Here is a 17,497-nt window from a genome sequence, read left to right as displayed (position 1 = left end):
GAACAAGGCTAGAGGAAGATCTGAGACAAATAAATCTGACTTTTACCAGAGCTGACCAGAGGAAAGAACAAACACAGTCCCCCACTACCACAAATAATGCAGTCGAGTTTCCCACATTTGGGGAAATCATAGGGGTCAGCATACCCAGAATGCAATGAATGAACCTCACCCTGGGAGAATAATCTTCATGACCATGGTATCTCCTATGCAAAATAAGTATGATTTGGGATAGGGCTGGGGAGTGCCGCTGCTCAGGCACAACTCTGTCAAGTAAAGGAGATTCAACTGAGGCAGCACAAGGGAACTCTCATCTGGGGACAACAACTGCACGGAGGACACATATTTTCAGATGAACATGGGAGGGCAGAAGGCTGCCTAATACTGAAGCACCCCCAAGCAACAAACCAAATGCAACAACTAGTACAAGCATTCCTGGGGGAAGGTCTGCAGAAGACGGATTTGCATACGGTGAAGTCATCCAAGCAGTGGGTCAAAGTTGGCTGGAACCCTCATCTGCATATGAAAAGAGAAAAGGGGTATGCAGGGCATGGCGGCCTTTTGCGGCGCTTGGATGACCCCTAGTTCGCATTAAACACCTCCACCCTCCTTCGGTGTGGGGCTCATGTTGGCTATGCCCCAGCCACTGAAGCATTCAAGCTGATTTCTTGCAGCAGCTGGGCACTGTAACAGCTCCAGAGCTGCTCTGTAAGGCAAGTGAAAGGGTGTGGGCCCTGCAGCACTACCTGTAGTTCGCATTGTGCGTTGGAAGGCACAAATTAAGCATACGGGAGAAGTCAGGATAGTGCGCAAGGGCATAGAAGGGAGCGGCTCAAGAAAAGAGAAGTGGAAACAGACAGCAAACTAAGCTGGAGAGAGACCTGAGACAAAGAGATCTGAATTATACGAGAGCCGACCAGGGAAACACAAATTATGCAGTCAAGTTTCCCACATTTGGGGAAATCGCAGGAGCAGCACACCCAGAGTGCAATGGGTGAGCCTTGCCCTGGGAGAAGCACCTTCATGATCATAGTATCTCACCTGGCAGGTAAGTAGGAGTTGGGCTAGAGCTGGGGAGGGTCACTGCTCGGGCACCCCCCTGTCAAATGAAGGAGATCCAACTGAGGCAGCACAAGGAAACTCTCGAAAGAAGAACAAGGCTAGAGGAAGATCTGAGACAAATAAATCTGACTTTTACCAGAGCTGACCAGAGGAAAGAACAAACACAGTCCCCCACTACCACAAATAATGCAGTCGAGTTTCCCACATTTGGGGAAATCATAGGGGTCAGCATACCCAGAATGCAATGAATGAACCTCACCCTGGGAGAACAATCTTCATGACCATGGTATCTCCTATGCAAAATAAGTATGATTTGGGATAGGGCTGGGGAGTGCCGCTGCTCAGGCACAACTCTGTCAAGTAAAGGAGATTCAACTGAGGCAGCACAAGGGAACTCTCATCTGGGGACAACAACTGCAGGGAGAACACATATTTTCAGATGAACATGGGAGGGCAGAAGGCTGCCTAATACTGAAGCACCCCCAAACAACAAACCAAATGCAACAACTAGTGCAAGCATTCCTGGGGGAAGGCCTGCAGCAGATGGATTTGCATATGGTGATGTCATCCAAGCAGTGGGTCAAAGTTGGCTTCAACCCTCGTCTGCATATGAAAAGAGAAAAGAGGTATGCAGGGCATGGCGGCTTTTTGCGGCGCTTGGATGACCCCTAGTTCGCATTAAACACCTCCACCCTCCTTCGGTGTGGGGCTCATGTTGGCTATGCCCCAGCCCCTGAAGCATTAAAGCTGATTTCTTGCAGCAGCTGGGCACTGTAACAGCTCCAGAGCTGCTCTGTAAGGCAAGTAAAAGGGTGTGGGCCCTGCAGCACTACCTGTAGTTCGCATTGTGCGTTGGAAGGCACAAATTAAGCATACGGGAGAAGTCAGGATAGTGCGCAAGGGCATAGAAGGGAGCGGCTCAAGAAAAGAGAAGTGGAAACAGACAGCAAACTAAGCTGGAGAGAGACCTGAGACAAAGAGATCTGAATTATACGAGAGCCGACCAGGGAAACACAAATTATGCAGTCAAGTTTCCCACATTTGGGGAAATCGCAGGAGCAGCACACCCAGAGTGCAATGGGTGAGCCTTGCCCTGGGAGAAGCACCTTCATGATCATAGTATCTCACCTGGCAGGTAAGTAGGAGTTGGGCTAGAGCTGGGGAGGGTCGCTGCTCGGGCACCCCCCTGTCAAATGAAGGAGATCCAACTGAGGCAGCACAAGGAAACTCTCAAAAGAAGAACAAGACTAGAGGAAGATCTGAGACAAATAAATCTGACTTTTACCAGAGCTGACCAGAGGAAAGAACAAACACAGTCCCCCACTACCACAAATAATGCAGTCGAGTTTCCCACATTTGGGGAAATCATAGGGGTCAGCATACCCAGAATGCAATGAATGAACCTCACCCTGGGAGAACAATCTTCATGACCATGGTATCTCCTATGCAAAATAAGTATGATTTGGGATAGGGCTGGGGAGGGCCGCTGCTCAGGCACATCTCTGTCAAGTAAAGGAGATTCAACTGAGGCAGCACAAGGGAACTCTCATCTGGGGACAACAACTGCAGGGAGAACACATTTTCAGATGAACATGGGAGGGCAGAAGGCTGCCTAATACTGAAGCACCCCCAAACAACAAACCAAATGCAACAACTAGTGCAAGCATTCCTGGGGGAAGGCCTGCAGCAGATGGATTTGCATATGGTGAAAAAGCAGAAGAAGAGAGGTGGCAAAGGAGGCGGGAGGGGATTGGGTCAAGTGGGGAGGTGGTGAGGGGACAGGAACGAATGAGGGCCATGACTTCCTCTCCAGATGCATGGGAGAAAGATGACAGAGTTGGTGCGAGGGATGGGGAGGGTTGGTAAGGGGTGGGAAAAGGCTGGTTACTGATAGTCTGGTGTGATGTGATGTCCTGACGTATGGAGTCAATTTTGGATGTGAAGTAAGTGGCAAAGTCAAGAGCAGAGAGTGAGGAAGGGAGACGAGGTGGAGGTGGGCAGAGCTGTGAGTTGAGAGTGGCAAAGAGGCGCCGGGGGTTGGAAGACTGGGAGGAGATGAGGTTCTTGAAGTATGACTGTTTAGCAAGAGAAAGGGCAGCACTGAAGGATGAGAGCATAAGTTTGAAATGGAGGAAGTCTGCCTTAGAGCGTGATTTCCTCCAGTGTCGCTCAGCAGTACGTGAGCATTTTTGCAGATATCTGATGCATTTGGTGTGCCAGGGTTGAGGTGTTAATTTGCGAGGGTGAATAGTGGTTGGTGGAGCAACAGAGTCAAGAGCAGAAGTAAGGGAAGCATTGTATGTGGAAGTGGCTTGTTCAGGGCATGAGAGAGAGAGAATAGGAGAGAGAAGTGAGTCAAACAGGGAGGAAAGGAATGTGGTGTCAATAGCTTCAATGTTACGCTTAGTGATGGTAGCCTTAGGAGGTAGAGATGGGGAAGTCGAGAGAGATAGGTTGAAGGAGAGCAGGTGGTGGTCAGAGAGGGGAAATGGGGAGTTGGAAAAATCAGAAATATCACAGCGGTGAGTGAAGACCAGATCCAGTGAGCTCCCATTCACATGGGAGGGTGAGGAGGTCCACTGGGAGAGACCAAGTGAAGAGGTGAGGTTAAGGAGTTTAGAGGCAGGGGATTGTGTGGGGATGTCAATAGGGATGTTGAAATCGCCTAGGATAATGGTGGGAATGTCAGAAGAGAGGAAGTGAGGAAGCCAGGAAGCAAAGTTGTCGATTAATTTGGAAGCAGTGCCAGGGGGGCGGTAAATGACAGCTACTGGTTGGAAGAGGCATATGGCGTGGACCTCAAATGTAGAGAATATAAGGGATGGTTCTGGTGGTATGAGTTGGTAGGAGTAACTAGAAGGTAAAAGGACCCCAACACCACCCCCATGGCGACCCCCAGGTCGGGGTGTGTGTGGGAATGTAAGGCCCCCAGCAGAGAGAGCAGCAGCAGAAGTAGTGTCAGAGGGCGTAATCCAAGTTTCAGTAATGGCTAGTAGGTGTAGGGAGTTGGAAATGAAAAGGTCATTAGTGGGGACCAGTTTGTTATAAACAGATCTGGCATTCCAGAGGGCACAGGATAGGGGGTATGAGTTTGTGGGAGAGATGTGAATTAGATTTTCAGGGTTGCTGTAGCGATGAGGTGGGATTAACTTTGAGGGCAGGGATGATGAGAGAGTAGTGATGGTACGGGTGCCTGAGCTAGGTGGGGAAACTGCAGGAGGTGGGCAGGGAGGGAGGTCAGTATGATGTGGATGGGGGTGTGGGGAGGTGACAGGGAAGGGAGAGAGGGAGCAGGGCTGAGTTGTGGGGTAGCAGGACCATGGGGCAGAGGTGAATGAAAGTGGGGTAACAGGAAAGGTGGGGGAAGGAAACAGAGGGATGGAGGGGAGACAGAGGAGGGGAGAGAGGAGGAGGTGGAGGAGACTAGGGGGGAAGGCTAAAGATACATTATTAGGTAGACACTGAGTGATGTGGGGAGTATAAGAAAACCTTGACATAGTGTTAAGTAGGTAAATAGGTTGAGGGAAAGTGGAAGTAGGAGAGGAGACTGTTAGGCAATCCGAGCAGAAGAATTGCAGAAATGCAGGTGAGAAAAGCAGTGTAGGCTCAAGGGGTGTAGATTTAGTATGAAATGAGTCAAAAGCGTAGATAAAGTGGGTGCAGAAAAGTATTTGGAGTGTAAGAAATGAAAGGATTGTGAGAGGTTTAAGAAGCAATGGTAATTATGTTAGATGTTTTAAGTGTTTGCAGGTAAAATTGCATTGGTGCAGCTGTGCTTAAAAAACAAAATTACAATAATACAGATACAGGCATTTGTAGGTGAAATGGATGGCTTATGAAATGTCCAAGTAAGGTAGTTCTGTGCTATGTAATCAGATGCAACAATCAGGAGGTGAGTGATCTGAGGAGTAAGTGACTCACATTTGTTATTAGTTCTTCAGTTTTCTTTGTTTTGTTAGATTGGTGTGCTTCTGTTTTCCTTCTTTTTCACTTCGATTGAACGCTGATAGAACACTGCTGTTATGTGTCAATTTTATCACGCTTTGATAAAAATGCACGCTTAGATCAATAAATGCACAGCCAAATGGCTTTGCACAGCCTACACCATTGGAATTAAGTAGAAGACTATTACAAGTGAAACCAATAATTGAAATCTGTAACCACACCCACCCCCTCAAATGCCAGGCAATAAATTACCTTAAAAACAACAACCAGGCATTCCACAAAGATTAAACTGGGTCTATATCATTCAAAACTTCAAAAAAGTACTTCAAAATCACATACTATGCAATAATGTTTCAATTTGCATTACCCAGCAGAATTAGCTTTGCATATATAGATATAGTGCAGCAGAATATATTGGTGGTTGTAGTCAATTGTAATTACCTGTAGGTGACAAGAAGAGAAGAAACGTCAATTCACAATCGATATCAGCTGAAGATAAATTAATGCTGATTGAACACTGCTGTTATGTGTCAATTTTATCACGCTTTGATAAAAATGCATGCTTAGATCAATAAATGCACAGCCAAACGGCTTTGCACAGCCTACACCATTGGACTTAAGTAGAAGACTATTACAAGTGAAACCAATAATTGAAATCTGTAACCACACCCCACCCCCTCAAATGCCAGGCAATAAATTACCTTAAAAACAACAACCAGGCATTCCACAAAGATTAAACTGGGTCTATATCATTCAAAACTTTAAAAAAGTACTTCAAAATTACATACTATGCAATAATGTTTCAATTTGCATTACCCAGCAGAATTAGCTTTGCATATATAGATATAGTGCAGCAGAATATATTGGTGGTTGTAGTCAATTGTAATTACCTGTAGGTGACAAGAAGAGAAGAAACGTCAATTCACAATCGATATCAGCTGAAGATAAATTAATGCTGATTGAACACTGCTGTTATGTGTCAATTTTATCACGCTTTGATAAAAATGCACGCTTAGATCAATAAATGCACAGCCAAACGGCTTTGCACAGCCTACACCATTGGACTTAAGTAGAAGACTATTACAAGTGAAACCAATAATTGAAATCTGTAACCACACCCCACCCCCTCAAATGCCAGGCAATAAATTACCTTAAAAACAACAACCAGGCATTCCACAAAGATTAAACTGGGTCTATATCATTCAAAACTTTAAAAAAGTACTTCAAAATCACATACTATGCAATAATGTTTCAATTTGCATAACCCAGCAGAATTAGCTTTGCATATATAGATATAGTGCAGCAGAATATATTGGTGGTTGTAGTCAATTGTAATTACCTGTAGGTGACAAGAAGAGAAGAAACGTCAATTCACAATCAATATCAGCTGAAGATAAATTAACGCTGATTGAACGCTGCTGTTATGTGTCAATTTTATCACGCTTTGATAAAAATGCACGCTTAGATCAATAAATGCACAGCCAAACGGCTTTGCACAGCCTACACCATTGGACTTAAGTAGAAGACTATTACAAGTGAAACCAATAATTGAAATCTGTAACCACACCCCACCCCCTCAAATGCCAGGCAATAAATTACCTTAAAAACAACAACCAGGCATTCCACAAAGATTAAACTGGGTCTATATCATTCAAAACTTTAAAAAAGTACTTCAAAATTACATACTATGCAATAATGTTTCAATTTGCATAACCCAGCAGAATTAGCTTTGCATATATAGATATAGTGCAGCAGAATATATTGGTGGTTGTAGTCAATTGTAATTACCTGTAGGTGACAAGAAGAGAAGAAACGTCAATTCACAATCGATATCAGCTGAAGATAAATTAATGCTGATTGAACACTGCTGTTATGTGTCAATTTTATCACGCTTTGATAAAAATGCACGCTTAGATCAATAAATGCACAGCCAAACGGCTTTGCACAGCCTACACCATTGGACTTAAGTAGAAGACTATTACAAGTGAAACCAATAATTGAAATCTGTAACCACACCCCACCCCCTCAAATGCCAGGCAATAAATTACCTTAAAAACAACAACCAGGCATTCCACAAAGATTAAACTGGGTCTATATCATTCAAAACTTTAAAAAAGTACTTCAAAATCACATACTATGCAATAATGTTTCAATTTGCATAACCCAGCAGAATTAGCTTTGCATATATAGATATAGTGCAGCAGAATATATTGGTGGTTGTAGTCAATTGTAATTACCTGTAGGTGACAAGAAGAGAAGAAACGTCAATTCACAATCAATATCAGCTGAAGATAAATTAACGCTGATTGAACGCTGCTGTTATGTGTCAATTTTATCACGCTTTGATAAAAATGCACGCTTAGATCAATAAATGCACAGCCAAACGGCTTTGCACAGCCTACACCATTGGACTTAAGTAGAAGACTATTACAAGTGAAACCAATAATTGAAATCTGTAACCACACCCCACCCCCTCAAATGCCAGGCAATAAATTACCTTAAAAACAACAACCAGGCATTCCACAATGATTAAACTGGGTCTATATTATTCAAAACTTTAAAAAAGTACTTCAAAATTACATACTATGCAATAATGTTTCAATTTGCATTACCCAGCAGAATTAGCTTTGCATATATAGATATAGTGCAGCAGAATATATTGATGGTTGTAGTCAATTGTAATTACTCAGCAGAATTAGCTTTGCATATATAGATATAGTGCAGCAGAATATATTGGTGGTTGTAGTCAATTGTAATTACCCAGCAGAATTAGCTTTGCAAATATAGATATAGTGCAGCAGAATATATTGGTGGTTGTAGTCAGTTGTAATTACCCAGCAGAATTAGCTTTGCATATATATATAGTGCAGCAGAATATATTGGTGGTTGTAGTCAATTGTAATTACCCAGCAGCAGCTCTACTGCACTCAACATCACCAGTGCTCACAATATATATAATGCTATATACTATGCCATAGTGGTGCTTACTATATAACACCTCCTACTGCGTTCCCCCTGGCAATGAGCATGACACCCAGAGAGTGAAACCCCTGGCAATGAGCATAACACCCAGCACGTGAAACTCTTGGCATTGAGCAGTTTTTGTAAAAGTAATTAGAAGCTTTACTGTAGGGCATAGTGTATCACAGATATTGTGGTCAGTGACATAATATGTTCCAAAGGGCATTAATGTGTGGGGCTTAACATGGTGGAAATTACTGTACTTTTTTCCCTGTGGTGGCCGAGGTCTGTTGGTGCAGGGTCAAGAACTGGGGTGTAAGGTAGTCTTTGCCTGCAAGGCTACGCCCATTTTATGGAGACCATACCCATTTTTGCGAGGTCACGCCCCCCCATCCCGTCCGGAGCGCTCACGCAAGTATAGTTTTTTTTATATATATATATATGGGGGAGGGGCACAATTTTTAATGCCAATGGTGGCGGGGGGCACGCATTTGAAGCCAAATTGTTTAGAAACACCCCTGCAAGAAAATATCTGCAAATCCAATGTTACCATAAGTGTGGCATATACCTGCGCTTGCTCGCGGGGTGAGAACATCTCCCTAATTGAATTCAGCGATATGAATAGAGGTTGTGCAGCAGCCACAGAAAGGGTTAATCTCTGCAGTTTGTCACTAAATTACATTGTTGCAATTTTAGCTGGGAGCTGCAATAATTACTCTAATACATAACACAGCCAACACTTCTATATTCACACAATATACTGCATGGTGAATATAGAAGTGGTGCTTACTAAACAGCACCTCCTACTGCATTCCACATCACCGCTGGTCACACTCATATCAGGCCCATAATGCTGTATACTATGCCATAGTGGTGCTTACTATATAACACCAGGTGCTGTGCAGTGGTCAAAACACACTAACTGGTCCCATGCTGTTGTTGAACTAAAGGCCTATACACACGATGAGATTCGGTCTATGCTAATAGGTTTAAAAAGGTTACATAAAAGCTACTTTATGTATTTATTCATTAAAGTTTTTAAGTTGTATTTTACAACCATACAATGATATGATATATAATGTATCGTATAATCATTACATAATGTTGATGGCATTGAATTGTCTCTGCCTTGACTAGTGGCAGCAGCTTCAGCACTAGGTGGAAGTGGATCTTGATCTTTCCCTATTTTACCCTCCACCTTTTTGTTCTCCATATTTTAATGTGTGGAATTATATGCCAGTAATATATCTGGAATTAGACGGTGGTAATGTCTGGAATTAGATACCACTAGATAGATACCAGATATCACTGTGACTGGAATGATGACATATGCACAGTGACAGGACACTACCACAGCACCCTACAGCAGCCATATGCGGCACAAGACACTGGAGTATTAGTAATGTACTGTAGTATACTGAGCACCACAAGACAATGAGCAGTGATATGGAGCACTGATGAGATTACTAGAACTGACACTGAGCAGCCAGATGCAGCACTGGACTGTTAGTAATGTTCTGTAGTATACTGAGCACCACAATGCAGCACAAAACAATGAGCAGTGATACTGAGCACTGATGAGGATACTAGAACTGACACTGAGCAGCAAGATGCAGCACTGGACTGTTAGTAATGTACTCCAGTATACTGAGCACCACAATGCAGCACAAGACAATGAGCAGTGATACTGAGCACTGATGAGGATACTACTGAGAACTGACACTGAGCAGGAGAGACACACTACAATTTCATCTTGCGCCTCTTTTTTTATTTATCTTTGCATCATGTGCTGTTTGGGGCTATTTTTTTAAGTGCCATCCTGTCTGACACTGCAGTGCCACTCCTAGATGGGCCAGGTGTTTGTGCTGCCATCTTGGGTCGCTTAGCTTAGTCATCCAGGGACCTTGGTGCAAATTTTAGGACTAAAAATAATATTGGGAGGTGTGAGGTGTTCAGAATAGACTGGAAACAAAGGAGTAGAAATTATGGTTATTGAGCTTAATACTATAGGATCAAAATTACCCCCAAATTCTATGATTTTAGCTGTTTGAGGTTTTAAAAAAAAATCACCCGAATCCAAAACCCGAAAGGGTGGTTTTGCCAAAACGCGTCCATATACAAAACACAACTGCGGATCCGAAACCAAAACCAAAACATGAAACACGAAAAATGCCCGCTGCACATCTCTAGTTAGGGGAGAAGCATGTAGCCTTGTAGACTATGCACAGCTATATCTAGAAAAATATACGATCTAATCTTTAACCAACCAATGCAAGAAAGTATTTAATGTGAAAATACGAAACACTAGACTAATTGGAGGTGCGCCCTAAAGCAAATTACAATGTTAGGATTAGGGGGTTCGGAAAGACCTTTAGTGTATACACTACTATATACATTTTAAGATAGGAAGGTACAAATTACATATTCACATTGCATCTATGGGCTGGATTCAAATGTCCCTTTCCTCCCTCAATCGTGCCCGTCAGCAGCTATTCTAATGTTGCTGCCAACGGGTGCGACATGTTTATTTCAGCTCGCTACCCCCAGGGGAAACAAGCTGAAATGTGTGCAAAGAGACCCATTTGGGCAACCAAACGGTGTCTTTTCACGATCGCGCCCATTACTTTATTCAGGTTTAGGTGCTTTGTGCACCTAAACCAGAGTGTAATGGGCGCAATAATTGAGGGCATTTGAATTTCCCTTATATGTGTGTGTGTGATATACACACAGACACACATACTGTATTTCTTTATATAATGGACACCTCAGTTTCTATTCATTCATGTCCTGCCCCCTACTCTGTCAGACCCCTTCCCCTCTACTTTTCTGACCCCAAACGCCACTCATTCTTGTTGAGTGCTGGTGGGCCCATTCAGAATTTTGCTATGGGGTCCACAAAGGTCTAGTTACGCCACTGGGCAGGGTTATAGAGGAGGCGGTGCAAGGCATCCTGGGAACAGTCAAAGCTTTAGCCTGTTGGTGCCTTGGATCAACATCCAACTCTACACCCCGATGTTAGTGTAGTGCCTTTTGGGGTTAAGGTTTTACAGAAAGTTACAGGTTTTTTTAATTTAGTAAAATATGCCCCATTTTAAAGATAGGGCATTTAAATTTGTTGCACCTGTGCAGTACATAGCAGCCTGCAGGGCATGTACAGTGGCTTCATTTGGGTGCACATACATTGCCGGCTCCTGGTCGCAAACTGAAATTGTTGTGTGTAAGTGGAATTAGCGGTGTTTATGTCATACAGGGGGGTGGGGGAGGTTTGTGGTTGGTGGGGGGCACGCTGTGCGATTATTATCCTGCATCTATACATACATGCGCTAACACCTGGACATACACTGATGTACCCACACCTAATATCCATACATACACGCCCTGACACCTGGACATACACCAACATTCCCACACCTGCATCTATACATACACATGCTGACACCTGGACATACACCAACATACAAGCACCTGCATCTATATATACACGCGCTGACAAATGGACATACACCGACGTACCCACACTTGCATCTATACATACATGCACTGACATCTGGACATACAAGCACCTGCATCTATACATACACGCGCTGACACCTGAACCTACACTGACGTTCCCACACCTGCATCTATACATACACATTCTGACACCTGGACATACACAGACGTACCCACACCTGCATCTATACATACACGCGTTGACACCTGGACGTACACTGACGTACACACACCTACATCTATATATGCATGGATGCAAATGTGGGTACGTCTGTATACGTCCAGGTGTTAGCATGTGTATGTATAGATGTTAGGTGTGGGTACATCAGTGTATGTCCAGGTGTCAGCACATGTATGTATAGATTCACATGTGGGTACGTTGGTGTACGTTTAGGGGTCAGCGTGTTTATGTATAGATGTTGGTGTGTGTATGTCAGTGTACGTACAGATATAGGTGTGTGTATGTATGTATGTATGTATGTATGTATGTATATGTATAGAGGAAGGTGTGATACATACATATAACACATACATGATAGATACATACATATATCACACACACGATAGATAGATAGATAGATAGATAGATAGATAGAACACATACATACAAGATAGATACATACATACATACATACTTGATAGATACATATATACACACATACGATAGATAGATAGATAGATAGATAGATAGATAGATAGATAGATAGATAGATAGATAGATAGATAGATAGATCACAAACATATATGATTCATACATATATCACACACACATACATGATACATACATGAGAAAGACCTGGGATGGTGATGAGGCCCGGGCCCCCTGCTGATGTTGCGTTGAGGAAGGCAGTGTTCCAGGGCGGATGCCAGTCGGGGAGAGCGCCGCGCAGCCCGGGAAAAATACTGCTGAGGAGCTACATCTGGAAGAGCCCCAGGGAGGGAGAGTGTCACATGCCCCATCCTGCGCGGCACACTCTGCAGGCCTGCACATGGGAAGGGAGGTCTCTGGCCACACATACTCACCCTGCTGCTGAAGCCCCGCTGCTGTCCCCATCAGCGCTCTCCAGCGGGGAGCGGAGCCAGGATGAATCTCAACCTGTGAGAACTATCTTCATGATCAAGAGATCTCATATGCAAGATAAGTATGTGTTGGGAAAGGGCTGGGGAGGGCGGCTGCTCGGGCACACCCTCGTCAAGTTAAGGAGATTTAACTGAGGAAGCACAAGGGAACTCTCGTCTGGGGACAACAACTGCAGGGAGACCACATCTTTTCAGATGAACATGGGAGGGCGGAAGGCTGCCTAATACTGAAGCACCCTCAGACATTAAACCATATGCAACAACTATTGCAAGCATTCCTGGGGGAAGGTCTGCAGCAGACGGATTTGCATACGGTGATGTCATCCAAGCAGTGGGCCAAAGTTGGCTGGAACCCTCATCTGTATATGAAAAGAGAAAAGGGGCATGCGGGGCATGGCGGTCTTTTGCGGCGCTTGGATAACCCCAAGTTTGCATTAAACACCCCCACCCTCCTTCGGTGTGGGGCTCATGTTGGCCATGCCCAAGCCCCTGAAGCATTCAAGCTGATTTCTTGCAGCAGCTGGGCACTGTAACAGCTTCAGAGCTGCTCTACAAGACAAGTAAAAGGGTGTGGGCCCTGCAGCACCACCGGTAGTTTGCATACACACATATATAGGACAGCATCTCTTATATGCCCCAGGGTCAATAAAATAGTATCCTTGTCTAGGCTATCCATCCCTTCAAATAAGGCATTTATCCATGCCGCTACAGCACTACACACCCAGGTCGACGCAATTGCCGGTCTGAGTAAGGTACCTGAATGTGTATAAATGGACTTCAGGGTAATCTCCTGTTTGCGGTCAGCACACTCTTTGAGGGTAGCCGTATCCTGGGACGGGAGGGCTACCTTCTTGGATAAGCGTGTTAATGCTTTGTCCACCCTAGGGGAGGATTCCCATCGTAACCTATCCATTGATGGGAAAGGATACGCCATAAGAATCCTTTTGGAAATCTGCAGTCTTTTATCTGGAGATTTCCAAGCTTTTTCACATAACTCGTTCAGCTCGTGTGAGGGGGGAAAGGTTACCTCAGGCTTCTTTCCCTTGTACATATGTACCCTCTTGTCAGCGACAGGGGGTTACTCTGTGATGTGCAAAACATCTTTTATTGCCATAATCATAAATCTAATGGATTTTGCCAATTTTGGCTGTAACTTTGCATCATCGTAATCGACACTGGAGTCAGAATCCGTGTCGGTATCTGTGTCAACAAACTGGGATAGTGGGCGCTTATGAGACCCTGACAGTCCCTGCAACATAGGATCAGGCATGGGTTGAGACCCTGACTGTCCCAAAGCTTCTGCCTTGTCTAATCTTTTGTGCAATGAGTTTACACTAGCATTTAAAACATTCCACATATCCATCCAATCAGCTGTCGGTGGAGACACCACATTCATTTGCTCCCGCTCCTCTCTAATATAGCCTTCTTCCTCAGACTAGAGATGAGCGCCGGAAATTTTTCGGGTTTTGTGTTTTGGTTTTGGGTTCGGTTCCGCGGCCGTGTTTTGGGTTCGACCGCGTTTTGGCAAAACCTCACCGAATTTTTTTTGTCGGATTCGGGTGTGTTTTGGATTCGGGTGTTTTTTTCCAAAAAACCTAAAAAAACAGCTTAAATCATAGAATTTGGCGGTCATTTTGATCCCAAAGTATTATTAACCTCAAAAACCATAATTTCCACTAATTTTCAGTCTATTCTGAATACCTCACACCTCACAATATTATTTTTAGTCCTAAAATTTGCACCGAGGTCGCTGTGTGAGTAAGATAAGCGACCCTAGTGGCCGACACAAACACTGGGCCCATCTAGGAGTGGCACTGCAGTGTCACGCAGGATGTCCCTTCCAAAAAACCCTCCCCAAACAGCACATGACGCAAAGAAAAAAAGAGGCGCAATGAGGTAGCTGTGTGAGTAAGATAAGCGACCCTAGTGGCCGACACAAACACCGGGCCCATCTAGGACTATTGGCATTCCTGGGGAAGGAGGAAATTGACACTGAGGGAGTTGGTGGGGTGGTTTGCGTGAGCTTGGTTACAAGAGGAAGGGATTTACTGGTCAGTGGACTGCTTCCGCTGTCACCCAAAGTTTTTGAACTTGTCACTGACTTATTATGAATGCGCTGCAGGTGACGTATAAGGGAGGATGTTCCGAGGTGGTTAACGTCCTTACCCCTACTTATTACAGCTTGACAAAGGGAACACACGGCTTGACACCTGTTGTCCGCATTTCTGGTGAAATACTTCCACACCGAAGAGCTGATTTTTTTGGTATTTTCACCAGGCATGTCAACGGCCATATTCCTACCACGGACAACAGGTGTCTCCCCGGGTGCCTGACTTAAGCAAACCACCTCACCATCAGAATCCTCCTGGTCAATTTCCTCCCCAGCGCCAGCAACACCCATATCCTCCTCATCCTGGTGTACTTCAACACTGACATCTTCAATCTGACTATCAGGAACTGGACTGCGGGTGCTCCTTCCATCACTTGCAGGGGGCGTGCAAATGGTGGAAGGCGCATGCTCTTCACGTCCAGTGTTGGGAAGGTCAGGCATCGCAACCGACACAATTGGAGTCGGACTCTCCTTGTGGATTTGGGATTTCGAAGAATGCACAGTTCTTTGCGGTGCTACTGCTTTTGCCAGCTTTAGTCTTTTCATTTTTCTAGCGAGAGGCTGAGTGCTTCCATCCTCATGTGAAGCTGAACCACTAGCCATGAACATAGGCCAGGGCCTCAGCCGTTCCTTGCCACTCCGTGTGGTAAATGGCATATTGGCAAGTTTACGCTTCTCCTCCGACAATTTTATTTTAGGTTTTGGAGTCCTTTTTTTACTGATATTTGGTGTTTTGGATTTGACATGCTCTGTACTATGACATTGGGCATCGGCCTTGGCAGACGACGTTGCTGGCATTTCATCGTCTCGGCCATGACTAGTGGCAGCAGCTTCAGCACGAGGTGGAAGTGGATCTTGATCTTTCCCTAATTTTGGAACCTCAACATTTTTGTTCTCCATATTTTAATAGGCACAACTAAAAGGCACCTCAGGTAAACAATGGAGATGGATGGATTGGATACTAGTATACAATTATGGACGGGCTGCCGAGTGCCGACACAGAGGTAGCCACAGCCGTGAACTACCGCACTGTACTGTGTCTGCTGCTAATATATAGACTGGTTGATAAAGAGATAGTATACTCGTAACTAGTATGTATGTATAAAGAAAGAAAAAAAAACCACGGTTAGGTGGTATATACAATTATGGACGGGCTGCCGAGTGCCGACACAGAGGTAGCCACAGCCGTGAACTACCGCACTGTACTGTGTCTGCTGCTAATATATAGACTGGTTGATAAAGAGATAGTATACTCGTAACTAGTATGTATGTATAAAGAAAGAAAAAAAAACCACGGTTAGGTGGTATATACAATTATGGACGGGCTGCCGAGTGCCGACACAGAGGTAGCCACAGCCGTGAACTACCGCACTGTACTGTGTCTGCTGCTAATATAGACTGGATGATAAAGAGATAGTATACTCGTAACTAGTATGTATGTATAAAGAAAGAAAAAAAAACCACGGTTAGGTGGTATATACAATTATGGACGGGCTGCCGAGTGCCGACACAGAGGTAGCCACAGCCGTGAACTACCGCACTGTACTGTGTCTGCTGCTAATATATAGAGATGAGCGGGTTCGGTTTCTTTGAATCCGAACCCGCACGAACTTCATGTTTTTTTTCACGGGTCCGAGCGACTCGGATCTTCCCGCCTTGCTCGGTTAACCCGAGCGCGCCCGAACGTCATCATGACGCTGTCGGATTCTCGCGAGACTCGGATTCTATATAAGGAGCCGCGCGTCGCCGCCATTTTCACACGTGCATTGAGATTGATAGGGAGAGGACGTGGCTGGCGTCCTCTCCATTAGAATAGATTAGAAGAGAGAGAGAGAGAGAGAGATTGTGCAGACAGAGTTTACCACAGTGACCAGTGCAGTTGTTGTTAAGTTAACTTTTATTTAATATATCCGTTCTCTGCTATATCCGTTTTCTGCCTGAAAAAAACGATACACAGCAGTCACACAGTGTGACTCAGTCTGTGTGCACTCAGCTCAGCCCAGTGTGCTGCACATCAATGTATAAAAGCTTATAATAATTGTGGGGGAGACTGGGGAGCACTGCAGGTTGTTATAGCAGGAGCCAGGATTACATAATATTATATTAATTTAAAATTAAACAGTGCACACTTTTGCTGCAGGAGTGCCACTGCCAGTGTGACTAGTGGTGACCAGTGCCTGACCACCAGTATAGTAGTATATTGTTGTATACTATCTCTTTATCAACCAGTCTATATTAGCAGCAGACACAGTACAGTGCGGTAGTTCACGGCTGTGGCTACCTCTGTGTCGGCAGTCGGCACTCGGCAGGCAGTCCGTCCATCCATAATTGTATAATTATATACCACCTAACCGTGGTATTTTTTTTTCTTTCTTTATACCGTCGTCATAGTCATACTAGTTGTTACGAGTATACTACTATCTCTTTATCAACCAGTGTACAGTGCGGTAGTTCACGGCTGTGGCTACCTCTGTGTCGGCAGTCGGCAGGCAGTCCGTCCATCCATAATTGTATTATTATAATATATACCACCTAACCGTGGTTTTTTTTTCATTCTTTATACCGTCATAGTGTCATACTAGTTGTTACGAGTATACTACTATCTCTTTATCAACCAGTGTACAGTGCGGTAGTTCACGGCTGTGGCTACCTCTGTGTCGGCAGTCGGCAGGCAGTCCGTCCATCCATAATTGTATTATAATATATACCACCTAACCGTGGTTTTTTTTTCATTCTTTATACCGTCATAGTGTCATACTAGTTGTTACGAGTATACTACTATCTCTTTATCAACCAGTGTACAGTGCGGTAGTTCACGGCTGTGGCTACCTCTGTGTCGGCAGTCGGCAG

At 44.5% G+C, this 17,497-nt stretch overlaps 5 non-coding genes across 5 annotated transcripts; all 5 read right to left on the bottom strand.

Moving 5' to 3' along the window:
• Positions 1-56: 56 nt before the first annotated feature.
• LOC135030693 (U1 spliceosomal RNA) lies at positions 57-220 on the bottom strand. Its single transcript, XR_010226637.1, has one exon. It is a non-coding gene; the product is annotated as a U1 spliceosomal RNA (small nuclear RNA).
• A 672-nt stretch (positions 221-892) lies between these two features.
• LOC135030748 (U1 spliceosomal RNA) lies at positions 893-1,053 on the bottom strand. The gene has a single exon (XR_010226689.1). It is a non-coding gene; the product is annotated as a U1 spliceosomal RNA (small nuclear RNA).
• Positions 1,054-1,205: 152 nt separating this feature from the next.
• Positions 1,206-1,369, bottom strand: LOC135030876 (U1 spliceosomal RNA). Its single transcript, XR_010226805.1, has one exon. It is a non-coding gene; the product is annotated as a U1 spliceosomal RNA (small nuclear RNA).
• A 672-nt stretch (positions 1,370-2,041) lies between these two features.
• LOC135030747 (U1 spliceosomal RNA) lies at positions 2,042-2,202 on the bottom strand. Its single transcript, XR_010226688.1, has one exon. It is a non-coding gene; the product is annotated as a U1 spliceosomal RNA (small nuclear RNA).
• A 152-nt stretch (positions 2,203-2,354) lies between these two features.
• On the bottom strand, positions 2,355-2,518 carry LOC135030875 (U1 spliceosomal RNA). The gene has a single exon (XR_010226804.1). It is a non-coding gene; the product is annotated as a U1 spliceosomal RNA (small nuclear RNA).
• Positions 2,519-17,497: the final 14,979 nt, after the last annotated feature.

This window comes from Pseudophryne corroboree, unplaced genomic scaffold (genome assembly GCF_028390025.1).
Source record: "Pseudophryne corroboree isolate aPseCor3 unplaced genomic scaffold, aPseCor3.hap2 scaffold_505, whole genome shotgun sequence".
Classification (NCBI taxonomy): Eukaryota; Metazoa; Chordata; class Amphibia; order Anura; family Myobatrachidae; genus Pseudophryne; species Pseudophryne corroboree.
Note: the sequence above shows the minus strand (reverse complement) of the source record. Positions and strands in the feature narration are given on the sequence as shown.